Source organism: Pelodiscus sinensis, chromosome 9 (genome assembly GCF_052426305.1).
Source record: "Pelodiscus sinensis isolate ZL-2025 chromosome 9, ASM5242630v1, whole genome shotgun sequence".
Classification (NCBI taxonomy): Eukaryota; Metazoa; Chordata; order Testudines; family Trionychidae; genus Pelodiscus; species Pelodiscus sinensis.
Genome location: NC_143060.1, coordinates 18709274 through 18727500, shown reverse-complemented (window position 1 = coordinate 18727500; position 18227 = coordinate 18709274). Strand labels below are relative to the sequence as shown.

The window sequence follows — 18227 nt, the reverse complement described above, 5'->3', positions numbered from 1 at the left end:
TATAAATCCCCATTTAGTTTACTTTTCCAAATTTGCAAGGATTAAATTAACCCCTTCATGTGTGAATGGGCTTTGTAAGGGATCTCCAAAACACACCCAGGGGACTCAACTATTTCTGATACTCAACCCTATTGAACCATTAAAATATTTGGCTTGTGGCTTAACAAGGAAATATTGATGACTCTTTACAATCACCATATAAGTTTGATATATTATAGTGCCATATATAAATATTTGAAAATTATCCAAGAAACAGTCAGACCATTATAACCCCACTGGCAGATATGTTAAGCTGGGATGCATGATGACACAATCCGTCTTTGAGTCATTTGATCTGGTGCAATTTTTGAAACAGAACTTTTCCACAGAGACAGAAAGAGGAATGTCCAAGGTGTGACCAGCTTGCAGTATACCCTGCTGGGAAAAATAGCATCTTATTGTGAAGGAGAAGTTGGAAGCAATAGGCAGATCTTGACTGGATTTTTTGAAGAGCTTCCTATGCAACAAGGTCTGTAATCAAAAATATTCCTCTTACTATGTCACTTTTGAATCAGATCAAAATGCATAACATTTCAAAGGGCGCACATGAGTTTACGTTCATCACATAGATTTGTCTAAAAAGGAAAGTGGTCTTATTATTTAGTATTATGTAAATCGTGTCCAAAGTATGCCAAATCATTACAGCCAGCTATGAATATAAGACTTTTGTCTGAACTTACAATTTATACATGAATTATAGTATGAATTTAAATATTGTCATGATATTTAAAATATATGAAAATAGTTGAATGAAAACACATTAGGTGAGAGTCAAAGATTTAAATATACCCAGAACTTAGCGTGAAAAGCTTCCAATTCCACTGATTTATATGGCTGAAATACAAAAAGTAAACATATGGCATAAAACACTGAGAAGCAAATTAGATTTTTAAAATTTTTCAGTTTAGAGTCTCTATGGTTACTAGTAAGCCATGTAAGAAGATATTTGAAAATGTTTTATTTTAAAAATAGCAGTGCTCTTTTACATTTAACCTCAGTACCTAGCATGAAAAGGCAGATAATGTATAAAACTAAATATATTGAAGGGTTGGTCAGTCAAATCTATGGATTATTTTATTTTTTATTATTATGCAAAGATTTAAATGATACTCATATCCTCCTGTGATCTCTTCAGGCTGCAGTGTTGCTCTCTTGACTTAAGGATATACAATTACAATCCATAATGCTCATTTTCTTTTTTACACCTAAATGTTGCAACTATCAGAATTCTGTGACCAAAACTGCTGTGCACAAAAAAAAAAAAAAAAAAGCCAGAATCAGATACTTATTGCTTCCATGTTAATTTCCATTTATGTGGTTGGTTTACATATTATTAAACCACCCATCTGATCTATAATGGCAGCCCTGCTGACACCGTCTGACCCAGTTTGACAATCTGGATAGAAATTGTAGGGTTGGCTGTTCAATGTCTGTGACTTTAACAGCATTGCTTTGGGCCTGGAATCAATTCTCTCTGTTTACAGACCATTTCACAGCCCTTTACCTGCAACATCACTTGTGTCAGTCCCATAAATACTTTGGTATATATAATGCTTGAATTAGCATAATGGTTTAGGTACAGAGCTTTAAGCACAAAGAAGGACATGTCAACATGTTCTCTTCACTTAAGCAATTAAGAGGCATTATGCTGCTTCAGTGGAAATATCATCAAGGTTAAAGACAATCCCAAACACCCCTCTAACCTTTTTATTCTAAGTCTAATAAATGAGGCATAGAAATTGAAATGTTAGTAAACAGTGCTACTTGCAAGCTCTTTTGTATCATGTTCAATCAGACCTCTCATTCCCCTCTTGCAAAGTGTAAGGAAATGTGAATGTTAACCATAGTCATGGTCACCTATTTAAAGGGTTAGGATTATTTCGTTTATTGCAAAAACTGACCTTGCTGCAAGGATTTTTTTTATTTTGTTATTTTTTATTTTTTGCATCCATTGATAGGTTCTCAATGTTTTGACACAGCCTTGAGAATACTTGTGAATTTCTAATATACATACCTATAGAATACACGCACAGATACACACAATCAAATTCTTGCCAGGATCCCTTCTCTGGCGTGTATTATGTGGGCATCAACAGATTTGGAGGCCATCCCTTGATGCCTTAAATTTTTCTCTACATTTAGCTAGAGAAAGTGACACATTCTGAATTTGTTATTGCAATCGCTGCACTTTTATTTCCACTGACATGATTCAGACAGACTGTGGGTTAAATTCTATCCCTGGAGTTATTCTGACAAAATTGCACTAGGGTTGGTTTTAGCCCTCCTGATTGTTATGGGTTTGTTTTTTACTTGGTTGCTATATTTTTTAATTCCATGTCTCTTGATACCTAAGGATTTTCAAATGCATTGGGACAAACGAGGGGACATGTGAGTCGTTGAATATTGACAATTTTGATGGGCTAATCTCATAAAAATACACAGAGAGCAAGGAATCCGCAACCCTGCTGAGAGGAGATAACACATACACAGTGGCAGAGAGCCAGTTTCACAGTCTGATGCCATCACTGTGCCATCAGGATAGCAGAAAGCAACCAGTTCAAATGAAGCAGTCCCTAAAACCATGGCAATTTTAGCACAATGGCCTTTCCCTTAAAAGTGACCCATTGGTAGACATGAAGAATGAAATGTATTTCACGCATTCCTATAGCAACTATTGCTAGGGGTATCTGCCATCATGTAGTGCTATTCTGAGCTTATTCCTATGTGAATTGTCCATAAGACCGGTTCAACCCAGTTCAAACTTCTTCACCCTAGACGGGACCACCGCAAAAGCAGACAGGACAACCCAGTATCCAGAGCCAGACAATCAATGGCAGATACTGACAATGTGTTGGTCGACTAGTTCTGACTTTCGTGGAGGTTTGGTCTGCTGGAAAGTGGGTAAGACCACCAATACCCTTCACACAGTAACAAAGATGGGTCACTACCAACCTCATTCCCTGGTCTCCCACCACATTATGTAATTCATTCCCTTTGAAGTCAGTGGAAGTCGGAAGCCAATGGGAGTTGCTTGCCTCCTGTAATGGGAGAATAGTGCCCCATCGGATTTAACTTAAACCAGTGATCTAGACACAAAAGGATTTTTATCCCATTGCTAATGCTCTGCACCATCCACTTTCCTGAACTGTTGGGGAAAAAGAGAGAGAGGAGCAAGTGCAGGCTGGGGCAAGGATTATATCTGATACACGGTGTGGGGCATGTGTGGGGCCAGAAATCCAGGCTTTGCCTGCATTCACTGCGATGTTTATTCTCCATCAGTTACAGGCTTCCTACTTCCACATAAATGAACTGAGAGCAGCACCTTTAGAAATCTGTCTAGGCATCACTGCTGGTCGCAGCATTGTCATCTCCTCGAAGAGCTTTCTAAACCCCTGGGGCACAGGCAACAGTAACACACAGCTGCAGGGAGAATAACTAATGGAATCGTGGTGGTTCTTATGGAATCCTTCTGACCCCAAGATGTTGGAGGCTGCCTGTCTCTAGGGGTGTGTTAGCAGGGGCAGGTCAAAGAGGCTCTCTGGGTTCATTGGGGTTTTCAGGATACAATCCCCATCTCTACGTGTCATTGTGGAGTTGCTGGAGCATCGTGGGGCCAGGAGTGCTACTTATTAGTTTTCAGCTCATTGTGATTCAAGGGAGGGGCTAGGGAGATGGGATAAACCATTGTAATATATTTATTTACTTCTATTTTCAAGAGATTTCACCATTCCCAGGTGATTCTGGACAATGGAGCACCCCAGCCTTCTCTTCTCCCTATGCCCTGCTTTGTGCTGAGAAATCACAACTCCTGGAAATGGGTGCCTCACGCCAGAAGAAATTTAAACAAATCCTTGCCTTCATTTCTAATATGTCAACTTAAACTTGCAAACCAAAAAGCCTGGTGTAAGAGAATTGCCTTCCTATATTATGCTACCCCCTCAGGACCATCCTAAAAAGATTACCAAATTACAGCAGAGATTTCCTTGGCATTATGCAGACTAAAATTAATTTGGGCTCATTTTTAAAGAGATCCAGCTATGGTAATTTTATAATTGAGCCATTTCGTTCTATTCTCAATCAGCTTCGAATCAAAGGACAAACTGATGTGAGATATAATGTGTTTGAAATATAATTTGAAAATGAACAATAATTATCACACATTATGGTCTGGTCTGGTTTGATCTGCTCTAACTCCAGTGTCATAACTTTCCTGGAAGGGTGGTTTGAGGAATATGTTAATACCCTGGTGCCACAAACTGACCCTTTTCTTGTTACAAGGGCTATGCACTTCACCTTTTGGACTATATATCAGTGGAGGTACAGCAGCTTCTCTTGGCTGATCAAGTGTGTAGCCCACGTTCTTAGGGCGAGAGCACCATGAAGTGTAGCTGAACTGCAGTGACGCACCAGAGTGCATCCATTTATACTTCCTAAATCATCCTCTTTCATGAAGAGCTGAGACTTATACATTAAAGAGGTCCAGGAACAAGGAAATGGCTCTTTCCTAAAGGATTTCCCCACCAGGCCCGAATCCTTCCCTCTGGGGGAGAGCGATTACTTCCAGATGCTGCTGTGCTTGCTGTTTTGCTGGAGAAAATCCATCAGGTCAGATAAGAGTAATTTTGTTGAGTTGTAGAATACAAGAGAGGCTATTAGGAACAAACACAGGGTTTACACCGCTGATCTACTTGGAATGCCCTTGGCTTTAAGAACAGGTGTAGTGCATTAAGTATGCTCCCTGCACACCTCATCTTGCACCTTCTACACAGAGGGCTATTATCAGTGGTCCCTTTTTTCCAAAATGTTTTTCTTTTCTATACTGTAATACTATAGCGCCTTTAGAGAGCTCAGCACAATTAGTTCATAGCTAGATGCTGTGACTCAACGTTTCACGATCCTGCTACAGATTAACTGTCCATCAGGGGGACCCTGATGATGCACATTAATAGTTCATTGATGCACTTTGATCTAGTCATCTTTGAAATGGGACTAGATCAAAGCACATTAATAAACTGTTAATGGCTATCAACAGAGTCCATGTAAATAATTATTCTGCAACAGGATGTAAATCCCCAGTTTTCAAGGAATTAAATGTTTATCTAGACAAGACCTAAGCCTCATGCCATCTCTACTATTGCCATTTTACAGCAGGGAAAAACACAGAAGCGGAGGCAAAGCCAGGATTGGAACACAGATGGTAAAACAAGAATTCCTTCTTGTATGACCAATCTGAAAATAAACTTCAGAAGAATCCCACTATGCCAGCCTCCAAGCATATCCTGTTCTCCACCCCAGCATCTGAACTTCCAGTTTTCGTCTAGTACCAGAACTTCAGAAGATGGAAGACTACAAAAGAAGGTGTGATTATACCTTGTAATCTTGGCTTCTGCTCAAATAGTACTCAGATTTGGGTTAAACATCCAAATTTTTGTGTTCTAGTGGTTCTGAGCCTCTGATACGTATGAGATTTGACCATGATTGGAAGATTAATGATCTTGCAAAAGGCTTAACACCAGTAAAGATTTGACCAGACCAAATAAGCCCACTCATGTCTGCAGGGAAAAAGGCCTGATTTCCAGCCATGGTATTTACACAAATATGGATTGTAACTTTGAAAATCTATGCCAAGATGAGAAGGACATTTCATTCTTATCCCTCTTTTATAAAGCATATGGATTGAGATCATAAAGTGAATTCTCATGTTATTGATCTGTTTCCTACAATTACATTTTAGACCCATATTATATATATGAATTTCCCTGGAAACAAAACAGTAGGTCAGAAACAAAGGGCTATGATTTCAACAGAGGATGAAAAAGGAGAAGCCTTTTTCAAATTGGCTCCACTAGAACCATCCTCTTTTTGTGGAGGGGGGCAGGAGGAACAAGAGAGGAAAGATTATACAGTCGGTGTATAGCTACCCCTCCCAAAAGTAAAGAGATGTAACTGTGTGATGCTCCCAGGCCAAGCCAAGCAAGACATCAAGATTCCATAGCAGCCTTTTGAACTCCAGAACTATTCTGTGGAGGTAAGTTATATTAGTCATACTTGGATAGAAAGCTACTCCTACAGTTCCCTTGCCAGGACATTCACGGCTGATTTTTACAAATATGGATACGGATGTGGCTATACATTTTGTATCTATTCGTAGTGGCCGTAGTTATAGAAGCCCCATCTTGAGGTTCCAAAACCAAGCTCCTACCGTTGAAGCTAAAGAAGAGCTTCTATCATTTGTTATCCATACAAGGTCTGCAAAATAGGGTCAAGCAATGCCATTTCCATCCAGAATAGAGGAGCTGTGCACATAGACACAAGCCAGTTCACAATTTTATTTTTATCATTTTAATATAAATAACCCAGTCCACTTTGACTAAAGCCAGAGATAAGGAAGCATATGTGTAGCCAGACACAAACCCCATCTTGTTTTTCCACAAACCCCATCTTGTTTCCCCCCCCCCCCCAGAGAGCAAGAGAAAGGCAGTCAGCCTTTGATGCCCTGGGAACACAGGTGTGCTGCCTGTCCCTGACTCTACCATAAACAGAAACCAGACAGTAAATGGGCTAGCTGACGACCCGGGGTCTCCCGTCGCCCTGATGGCTAGTACCAGTAATTGACACGCCTGCACTGTCCCAGGAGAGGAATCTTCGCCCATCACATACCAGAGGTGCCCATTGTCTGCATTTTCCCAGGTGTAAATTATGCTTTGCACCCTTCGTGGGAAACTTGGCATTCAAAGCCATTTTTCCTAATTGGCCACTTGGAACCAGGAAGAAGCCTACATGACCCAAGGGGTATAAAAAGAGGTTCAGCAGCCCACCCCATCTGAGCTCCAATCATCTATACCTGCTGGCAGGTATTGATTGTCTCCCGAGGTCTGTGGGACGCCCAACCTCGCCCTACTTCTTCCCGAGGGATTGAGAGAAAGACGCTGGCCACGCCAAGTCTGGAACGCAGGGGTGAGAATATATACCTGCTATGTGTCTATTTTGCATGCATTTAATAAGAGCTCAGAGAACCAAAGGGTTTCATGGTACCTGTAAGTGACTTCTTAGTGTAATTTCTGTCCTGCCCTTTGTAGTGTCTGTGTTATCTGTAACACAGTAGTAGCATTTAACAACTAAGTTTACCCTGTAACAATAAATAGTAACTGTTTAAGCTTTAACCTGACTCCTTCAGTTGCTGTAACAGAACCAAGCACAATTTAAAAGAACTTCAGCCGGTCATAAGGGACTCACTGCCCTGACCGTCGGCTGACAATATGGTAGTGTATGATGATAGAATAGATTTTAAAAGTTTACAGCCCAATCATTTGGTCTACCCTCGTGTGTAACACAGATCAAAGAACTTCACCCATTTAATTTCAGCATCAAGCCCATAACCACAGTTTTAGCTACAGCATTGCTTTTAAAAAGGCAGCCAGTCTTGATTTAAAGACTTCTAGTCATGAACAATCCACTGCATCCTTCAGTAAATTTGTTCAGTGTCCCTCTCTTTAAAATTTGAGCCTCCTTTTTAGCATTTAGGAAGATGCAAAGAGGATTCCTGTGGCATTGGCCTACAGGATTTACTCTTCAGGGGCTAGCAGAACATTTAAGAGAGGGTGGGGTTCATAAGAGAGACATTACTATAGCACATGTACTGACCCTCACAGGGCGTAAGCAGGAAATGTTTTAGTATTCCTACTTTTTTTTTTTTTTTTTTGGCACAGTGGTAGCACCTAAGACCCATGGACCAAGGGCCCATTGTATTAAAAATAATAAAATGGTCCCTGCCCTAATGCAGTTAGACTCTAAGGCTGTGTCTAGACTGGCAAGTTTTTCCGCAAAATCATCTGCTTTTGCGGAAAAACTTGCCAGTTGTCTACACTGGCCGCTTAAATTTCCGGAAAAGCACTGACGATCTCATGTAAGATCGTCAGTGCTTTTCTGGAAATACTATGCTGCTCCCATTCGGGCAAAAGTCTTTTTCCGAAAGACTTTTGCGCAAAAGGGCCAGTGTAGACAGCACAGTACTGTTTTCCGCAAAAAAGCCTCAATCGCGAAAATGGAGATCGGGGCTTTTTTGCGGAAAACTGCGTCTAGATTGGCCACAGACGCTTTTCCGCAAAAAGTGCTTTTGCGGAAAAGCATCCTGCCAATCTAGACGTGCTTTTCTGAAAATGCTTTTAACGGAAAACTTTTCCGTTAAAAGCATTTCCGGAAAATCATGCCAGTGTAGACGTAGCCTACATGCTCTGCCCTTGCTGTTCATGTTTTATGAACCACTCTTTAACGATAATTTCCCCCTATCCATTACAGAGGTTTTAGTCCTTGAATCCATTGGTGGATTGCATTTCATGTCTTGCAAGCCTCAGTCACATTGTCAGCTTTTAAAAGACAACAAACATCACTGCCCAACATTGCACACACTCCAATATACACACAGGCAGCTGCCATTGGCAATGGGACATAGATAAGCCCAAAAGCAAGCAGAAATTCTTGAATGACTCTACATCAGAAATAAGCATCCCTAAAGATCACAATATATGTTTCATTACTTCAAGCTATAACAGAGAAGTTGCTCTGAAATTGTGGTCCATGGACATCTACTGGTCTGGAAATCACTCATACCTCTGTCACAAAGGTGCAATATTTTTCCTTCATTAAGCAGCTATGCTTTCTGCTAGCTGTAGCCCAATCCATCAGTGCTCAAATTTGTAGATGGCACCATATTTGGAGGCATTACAAATGTTCAAAAGGACGGACACCTACTATAAAGAAATCTAGAAAGTTTAGAAAAGCAGGGACTGCACGGAACAATACTAATGAATGTAGAGTCCATACCCAGGGAAGAAATGAAGAATATAAATTGGAAGGGCAGAAACCACCAGGCTTCCACAAAACATTTATTTACACTTTGTCTCTTTAATACTGTCCTAATAATACATTCACACAACCAAGCTCTATAGTTTCTGCAGGATGTGAGATGTTGGAACGGGCATAGGAGTGTGCTGGAAGATCTCCAGCATAGGGAGCAGTCCAGAATAAAAGCACTGTGATACTCCATTTCTCTAGATAATACCACTGCATGTCAGTAGAGCCACACTAATCTACACCAGCTGTGGATCTAGGCTTCAGTCATGAATTCTCCCATAAATGTTAAGGTTCATTTGTATGCCCTAAGTTGTATTTATACACCATACAGTGCAGAGTTTACCTCTCTTGCTCTAAGCAGCAGCAGTTCTTTAAAAAGTGTGGATTTTTGTACAGCCACTCACTTACACTGGTATTGCTATCCTGGGTGCATATTAACCATGATTGAAACAACGCCCATTGGAAGTCTTAAAACCTTAACCACCAGTTTTACTTCTAAAATAAAGTAAACTGCCAAAAGTTCTGATAAAAGTGACAATTTATATTTTTAAGTAGTACATCCGGAATTTTCCAATAGCTGTAGACAAAGGAATTCTCATCCTGATAAGTATAAGAGCACCAATAAATTTTAGGTAGCTTATGCAAGTTAGGCACTAATGAATGTCATCTTCTGTTTTGTCATGAAAAAAGATCTTTCTGCTGCTAAAGGAGACTGATTTAGATTATGAATAGCTGTAGTGATTTGCAAAAATGGCTCCAGAGAGATAGACTGAGATTCCATATACTCATGGCACTTGAGGTTTCTGCCCTTTTTGTTGAAAATTAATTTGTCCTGTGGGTTATTGGATTCTAGCTCAGCCAATGTATATTGCTCAGTCATCACAAATTTACTTAAAATTTAGTGTAGCTGAAGTTCATTCAACAAGACAAAAGTCTACAGTTGAAAGCTTCTAAAAATCTTTTTAAAAACTGGCTCACACTATAATTGAAAGTGCTGGAATCTAAGTGGATTCACAAAATGTTTTGCAGGTATCAATATATAGTTTATGATTACATTAAAGAGACTTTTTTTATTCAATCTGTTTGACAGTAAAAACAACAAAGTAGTTTATTGTCCCCTTGATGGATAGGGAATTTGGTGTAACAGCCCCATACACATGGAGGTGGAAATTTACATCCCTAAATCAAGAATCTATGCCTTACAACATATTCTACAACCTCCTAGATGACTTCTTTAATTTGACACATATTCCTTTTTATGCGATAGGGAAAGACTCCGGTTATAAAATTTCAAATGCATCTTTTTTTTTTTTTTTTTTTTTTTTTTGCCTGTGAATCATAGGCAGAGATTTCATTTGCATTTTTGGCTAGTTCAATTGCTTCTTAGAACTATACATTGTTGTTGTTTGTAAATTTGACATCCCAAAGACAACTGGGCCAAGGTAAAGAAAAAAAAACTATGTAATCTAATTCAAGGAGCAAGATTCTGGTTTAAATTAAAAGGCTCTGAATAACTAGATTAATGGGTCAAAGTAATATGTTATCTTGATTGTGAATTTTGCTAGCTACAGTGCAAAAACTAAAATGGAGATGATTAAAGAATAAGAATATCTTAAACATTCATAGCAGAGTGGTTTCTCCTTAACTATACAGGATAAAAAATCTTCTTGAACAGATATAATTCTCAATATTTTAAGTTTTATCTGAAACAGTTTCATGTCTTACTTAAATTATAAATATATTTAGAAAAATATACAGGCCTGTTTTATCATTTCAATTTACTGAAAAAACTAACATTTTGCGCACCTACCAGATGGTTTCTAAGTAGTAAGTTATAACAGAGTTCATATGCAGTTCTTCATTGTTTGCACATTCTATATAGAAAAATTATACTATAGAAATGTATATTATCTGAAAATTTAAATATATTTAATTGCAAAATCAATATATACAAAAATGAGTAATCCAAAAAGTTCTAGATAAAAATCTGCAAATGGTACAGTCCAAACCTCTGGGTTTAGGAGGGTGTTTTTATGTTGCAATTTATTTATTTATATACCTAGAGATAGAGCTATATCTGAATTCAGTTGATAAAGTTTAAGCTATGGGGCTATCATCTCTTTGCATGAGATACAAGGCTCATACAATTGCAAGAAATGAGATACAGGGTGATAACCAAATCATGACACAATGGACTGGAAATTTTAGATTAATAAACCTCTTTCAGTGGAGAACTAAATAACTTTTACAGTTTTATCTATGGCTATTTGTTTCTTTGAAGATTTATGGTCCTTGCAACAGATATGCCTCTTATCTTTCACTTTTCAGATTAAAGGGAAATGATTTTAAACAGGGCTCTGACTGGCATAATCTGGAATTGCAGATGATCTTGCTTTAAAAAATAAATGATAAAAGTGAACTTGCAAGTCAAATGAGAACATCTTTGCGCATGTCAGCGGGTCTGGACAAAAATCTGCATACAGCTAAACAAGCCCAATCACTTGTTAGCAAGCATCGATATACACACACAGTCCTTTATCAGCCAGGTACAATCTGTACATGCTTAACGAGGAAATTAAAACTCTTCATGTTGCTGCTGCTTTAATTGATTGATGCTAAAAGTTTAGAAACTAAAACCTAACCAGCTATTACAAAGCTCCTTTAAGCAAGCCTTTTCCTTTGAAAGCAGTATCCTCAATTGAAACTGGCAGCCCACATTTTTAGGTTTCAAGCAGCTCTGTCATTCTGCAAGGAATGTGCCTGCCACTTCACACGATAGCTTGAGCTGAAAGACATGTACTTTGAATCAGAGAATCAATAGAACACTTAATGGACAATTAGGAGAACAGCTGTAGGTCTGTCAGAGACCCATCTGTACACAGCTCAAGCAGCCTAGGCCTGGACAAGGCATGGAAAACAAAGTACACTGCCCCAGGGCATTCGCTCCCATTACAAAATATCCCTTTCATTTTACATTTAATGTTAATATAGTATTCTTTTTTCATTACAAATTTTAACATGTGTAGAAAATTATGGAAATTGCTCAGGCCATTTGTCAACTTATATCATGTGAATTGATCAATAAATTTCACCACTTTGTTGTTAATGTAGATAAATTTTGGCATTTAATTAAGCTACAGTGAAAATGTGGCCAATTTTAATTTCAGCAGATGCTACCTCTTCATCTGTAATACAGGGTTACACTGGCAAATGCAATCCAGTTGCTAAATATTTATAGACAACATGACAATTCCTAAAAGAGTTATCATCAGTGATGTTGGTTCTGAAACAATTAACACTGTTTCAAAGAGCTCTTATGATGAGCTGAAATAAATTTTGAAGAAAGGATTAAATTATGGTTGCACAAATACTTTACACATAAATTTTCATACACCATACACATACGTACACACACAACAGTAATATTTTACAGATTCACTGTATATGACATGCACTCAAATATATCTCAAATGTACTTTGTATATAAAGATATATGTAATAATATGTTTATGTGTTTAGATATAGGCTGGGCAGAATTCAATGTTTATGGTTTTATAATTTGGATAGGATAATATCAATGTTTATTTTTAAGGGTTTTTTTTAATTATCTATTGAAATTTGCATGGTAGCACAGAATTATGGCTCTTAAGCGTTTTTTCCTATTTTTAAAAATCTAAATTTTCAAAGTGGGAAATCATGGAGGGGAGCCAGACAGAGAGGTCAGACAATTATTTAATAACATTAGACGCTGAAATTCAAAAAGTTAAAGCTTTAAAGCTATTAAAACACTAATTGTATATTTTGGCATATGATGTACATAAAGTTAATATCCTTAAATCAAACTCTGTTAAGTTTTCAAGCAGCATTTTTCTTACTTTGCTTAGCTGTAAATTGATGTAATTTTTTTTCTGTTGCTGTGTATATATATGGTGAAATTGATGTTCTCCAGTGTTTAACAAATAAAGATTTAATTCTTCTAAATCTACAAGAAATAAAAAACATATACAACTCAAATATACACACATTTGGAACATGGATATATAGCTATGTATGTATGTGTGTGGTTATTTTATATATACACATATAAATACTTACAGATATAACTTGAATATACATATATACAAACAAACTTTATACACTTTATAGTGTATGCGTGTGTGTGTATATATATGCACACACACATTTTATTAGACACACACACACCTCTATGTAGTTGCCTATGAACTAGATCAGTTAAATAATATTTTAATATTTATCTCAAATTGGACTGCTTCCAAAGTTTCCATAAGAGACATTCATTTCAATAACTAATACTCCTGAAGGAAGCTTTCATATAGGTACCTACTGCAAAGGCAAGTGAAATGCATTTTTGTTGAAAAAAAATTATTTAATATTTTAACTTGAGTATTTTTCTGCATCCTGTTAATGCATGGGCCAGCTTTTAAAACTTTATTAAGCACACACAGGTTTGGCCAGGCAATAAGCAACATAAATGAACATTTGAGGCTTTCTATTCTGCCTTAGGGACCCCAAGATGAAATCCTGCCTCTGACAGCCAGAGGCCCTAGACACAGCACTCAACAGTGAGGTTTGACATGATAAACTGCCGTATCTCATTTGAGTGGGTAGGGGGAGGTTGCCTGTTGGTGATTTTGCAAATGCCTCTAGGGCAGGAAAAGACTTGAAATCACATTACCATCTTTGCTATAATCCCCCAGACCAAATGGATTCCCACCAGAATCTACATTTTTCTGTAAAGGCCTTACCAGTTAAAGGATAACTTAACTGGAAGCATAAACTTCTGTTGTGAGAACAAAAGTGCCATGGAACAAGGAAATCAAGGATGCTCTCATTCATCTCAGTAACCATCTCAGTAACCATAGGCAGATAAGATGTCTTACCGCATCGAGGGTATGTCTACACAACAAGGTGTGTTTGTGCAAGAGGCTTTTGCACAAAAAGGAGTCATCTACATGGCTCCTTTTTGCGCAAAACCCCCTCTTCCGCAAGAGCCGTTCTTCTGCATTTTTTCCGCAAAAGCAGAGCCTCATTTGCATATTTTTTGGGCAAAACGGGCACAGTGTAGACATAGCCATACAATTTTGCCTTAATGGCTGGATTAATATATAGGCTTTCTAGGCCCATGACTAGGGCACCTGCTCCTGGAGTCACATGATATCAGAATCTCAACTTCCCAGGAAAGAATGCTGTTTGGGAAGATGAGAGAGGAGAAAATGATGTGTGTTCTTTCACTCAAATCCCACCTAATCAAGCTTTGAGAGAGAAAGTGTACACATTATGATGGGGTATTGGAGTTCTCCATCCTCAGATACGGACTATCAGGAATACAGGGGAACAATAGTCCAGAGAGGATGGTCATGAGGCGACCCAAAAAGAGGGGGTTGGGATCTCCCCCTCTCCAGCCCATACAGCTACAATTATCACCCCAAATCGCCATACAAAGGTGGGGCCATACTTCAGGGGAATAAGTCTACTGCACATCCCAGTGAAGAGAGGTGCCCTCACATCTTTCCATTGGTTGAACATGATGGACACTTCATGAATTTCAATAGAGTTTTTCAATGGACATAGGCCATTTGGGGAAGAGGTGAAAGACATGCAGCTCCCTAAGGGTCTGATATATAGCAATAGCTAAAAGCTGAACTGGGATGAACTTGCTGAAGGAATGGCCATTGGTGATGCTTGCTGCTGGGCTGCTTTTCCTACTGCAATGTCCAGGAAAGAGGGCACTAGGGCAGAGAGAGGAGTGTGCTCCAACCATTTGCTTGATTACAAAACCAAGAACTCACAAGTTCTAATCAGAGTAACTCACATAACTTCTCTGTGCTTTGGTTTCCTCTTCCAAGCAATGAAGAATACTCACTTCTCTACCTCACAGAGCACAGTATACAGAAGAGAGGGAATTTCACTGGAAAGAATAACAAAGTCCTATTGCACCCACGATATTTTTAAAGGTCCCAATAACAACAAATCCATGCATCTATTTCACCCAGGAAGGGTGAAAGAAGGTTTTTTGGGGGATGGGGATCGGTACAGGATTCCTATTTATCCGATCGATTAGAAATGCTCCATTGAGACACTGAAGCATTTTGCTAATAAACCTAGGGGTTAGCACCATTGTTTTCAGTACAGCTGACCCTTGGATTTGCTGTAAAACCAGAATCATTAGATATGGTCCATTGGTTATATTGGAGCCTTTCTAATGAATCAGAGGGTCAGCTCTACTGAAATAATGTAAAATATCCAGATTCATGAGAAAAAAGGCCATTGAAATGCATAGAACATTTCTAATAAATCCATATTTTAGTAGCGCTCAACCCTGAATCCATTAAAACGTTATGAAAAAAATAGTTACTGAGCAGGCTCCTGAAGTACTTTTTCCTATGTTAATCTCTCATTTATGTTAAAATGCATTGTAAAAATAGCAAAAGGCACCCATGAAAATTTGTTATGTAAAAAGTCTGCCAATTCCCCCCATGAATCTATGAGCAGCAAGCCACTGATGCTCCTGGAGACCAAAAGCATCTTATCACATATTTAGCTTTTGCGTTGCACAAGCAAATTCTAGGAAATGTTCTAAAGTTTCCAGTGCCTGCTACCAAGTTACAGGCTAGGGTGAATTTTACAGTAGTTATGACTGCTGAATATAGGTTCCTACCTATATTATGACTACAATTTGGAAAGGCTATGGTAATTGAGATTTCTTCTGAATCTCTTGGGCAGTTTGGAACCCTTGTATCTGAAGACATCGCCCCTTTTTGCACATTGTTAAAGACTGGGGCACATATAAGGTCCATTTCTGTGATAATCCTTTCTAGGTCTCTCAGCAAGGTATCTTCATGTTTCGAATACTCTTCTTCCAATGATCTCCCAGAGCCTGGAAAGCGATGCCTTTTAGGGCAGAGCGAAAGGCCCCATGGTTTAATCAGGCATTGAACTGCAATCTGTGGCAGATGATGGCAATTAATAAGCACCAGCACTGTGCCACAGAGCCACCCGTGAACTTTTTTAATGCCATGAGGTGCCCCTGCCACTTGATGGGGGATACCAAGATTTTATATAAATAAAATAAACAAGGCCACTTGGCTAGGTGGTGCATCAGATGGTTCTTGGAGCATATTATGGCACAGCATAATAGCCCTTACAGGGCGTGTGGGAGCTTGATCAGGTTCCTGTACTCTTTGCTGATTGACAGGCATGGGAAAAGTAGCAAGGAGTCCTGTGGCACCTTATAGACTAACCAAAGTGTTGGAGCATAAGCTTTTGTGGGCAAAGACCCACTTCATCAGATGGATGTTTTGGCATGCATCTGACGAAGTGTGTTTTTGCCCACGAAAGCTTATGCTCCAACACTTTGGTTAGTCTATAAGGTGCCACAGGACTCCTCGCTGCTTCTGCAGATTCAGACTAACACGGCTACCCCTCTGATACTAGGCATGGGAAAGGGATTTCCAGGCTGGGAATTACCCAATCCCATGAGAAGGAAGCTTCAGGGCCAGCTATGAATATCAGACACCACAGGGATTGTGGCTCAGTTCTCCCTAGCGAAAGGAGCTTTCACAGCTTAGGCTATGCTACTGTTACTATTTTGCCACAGGACCTTATCTGTAACCTGCAGGCCCTAGTAGTTTTGTAGCCATGGTGACTACAGACTGCCAGAGCAAAGGTTAAGGCGTTATTCCTTTATTAAACAGAAAGCATAGACTAGTATAGTTTTTTTAATTGCCAGTTATTAAGCAGCAATAGCACTAGAACTCTGAAACTGAGGTAACATTTACACTACAGCAGAAAGTCTTAAGTTTTAAGCTACAAAACTCCAGCCATGTGAATAACGTAGCTGGAGTCGACACACCGTAAGTCAAGTTACTGGGGGATCTACACTGCAGGTGGTCGACGTGAGAACCTCACCTGTCGACTTCTCTTACTCTTTTCACCTGGGATAGAGTAACAGGGTCAACGGGAGATTGGATGTTTTGGCAAGTCTTCACTAGACCCACTAAATGAACCGGCAGTGGATCAATCTCAGAGTGTTGATCCAGACTGTAGCGTAGATGTAGCATCAAACAAGCTGTTGCAGTTACTTCTATTGTACAACACAATTAAATGCATGATAGTATTTTAAGTCTTATTTGAAGGACACAGATTTAACTACTGCATTCTGCTAATATCACAGGTCCCAGAGAATGGTTGTTTCAGAACAGCAATATCACACACTTCCTCTTTTAGTGTCATGCAGTTACATTAAGTTCCTTGTATGTGCATGACAAACTGGCATTTTTACATAAACCTTGGAACTGCTAACGGGGTTCAGAAAGTTGTCAGCTGTTGGCCATTTGAAATGGTCAAGCTATCAAACTACTGAAAACTGAGGGCTACAGTGGCAAAACAAACAAGTAGTGGTAAGATGCTATGGCACCAGCACCCTGCAAGAGAGGCAGGGAGTAAAAACTAAGTTAATACCCTCTTGTCTTATGTGAGATACTGCAAGATCTTTAAAATCTATGCAGAAGAGGCCTCCATTTTTTGTCTGTTAAATACCCACTCTTGGTTAACTACATGAAACTCAGTATTTCCTTTGAAAGGTGGAAATCTGAGTTGACCCAGCCAGGATTTGAACTTATCTTCCCAAAAGTTACGATATATGACCAACAGGGAGCTCATACTGCCTGTATAGGGTCTACTTTTCCCTTGATGTTTATGTGAAAAGCTTATGAAGGTAAGGAGATTAGAACTCTTTGGGCTATTGAGCAGACAGGTTCCAGCCTCAAGGGGCTTACAAACAACAATTACTTTGTTGTTTGCTGACCGTGTCATTATACTGGAACGGGATAAACTATCAAAGAGGAAGTTAAAATATGTTCCTCTGACAACAGTCTTCCTTCCAAAATGCAGCCAGATTACACATCACCAAAAAGATCAACCAATTTTTTCACCAAAGGAAAGTCTTAACTATTCTGTGCACACTTGCATTTCAATACTACAGATTATTTGTAAAAGCTACATCGCATCTCACAGTATTGCCACAGCAGGAGTGTAAAAAGTACTGTGACATCTTCAAGCCAGTCTCCCCTTGCTTTTGGTATCTGAAATATATTTCAGCATAGTTTGCTTAAAATTCAGACCGTAAATTCAATACCTTGATCGTGTCTCCTTTACAAGGCTCTTCGAGGAACCAGACGTGCATGGGTTGTAGCATTTTGTAACATGTATATAGGTCCCTATTCTGTCAACAGTCAGAGAAGAGGATTGCATCAGAGACATGGGCTAAATCTGTTTATTATATGAATATAGTGTGTTTATAATTCATTGGATGA

The 18227-nt window shown here is 39.0% G+C and overlaps 1 protein-coding gene and 1 long non-coding RNA gene across 2 annotated transcripts in view; both read right to left on the bottom strand.

The window, feature by feature from the left end:
- LOC149523913 (uncharacterized) overlaps positions 1–16108 on the bottom strand; it is a 19397-nt gene extending 3289 nt beyond the window's left edge. Inside the window, exons 1-3 of the long non-coding RNA XR_016350247.1 lie at positions 14726–16108; positions 12768–12874; positions 1–1283 (exon numbers count right to left, since the gene is read on the bottom strand). The exon at positions 1–1283 is cut by the window's left edge and continues 3289 nt beyond it. This is a non-coding gene — a long non-coding RNA (uncharacterized LOC149523913). The remainder of the gene's footprint in view (positions 1284–12767; positions 12875–14725) is intronic.
- Positions 16109–18031: 1923 nt separating this feature from the next.
- The window catches only part of ATG4C (autophagy related 4C cysteine peptidase), a 53670-nt gene continuing 53474 nt past the window's right edge, over positions 18032–18227 (bottom strand). Inside the window, exon 12 of the mRNA XM_089780453.1 lies at positions 18032–18136. The gene's annotated coding sequence lies outside the window, so the exon portion shown is untranslated. The remainder of the gene's footprint in view (positions 18137–18227) is intronic.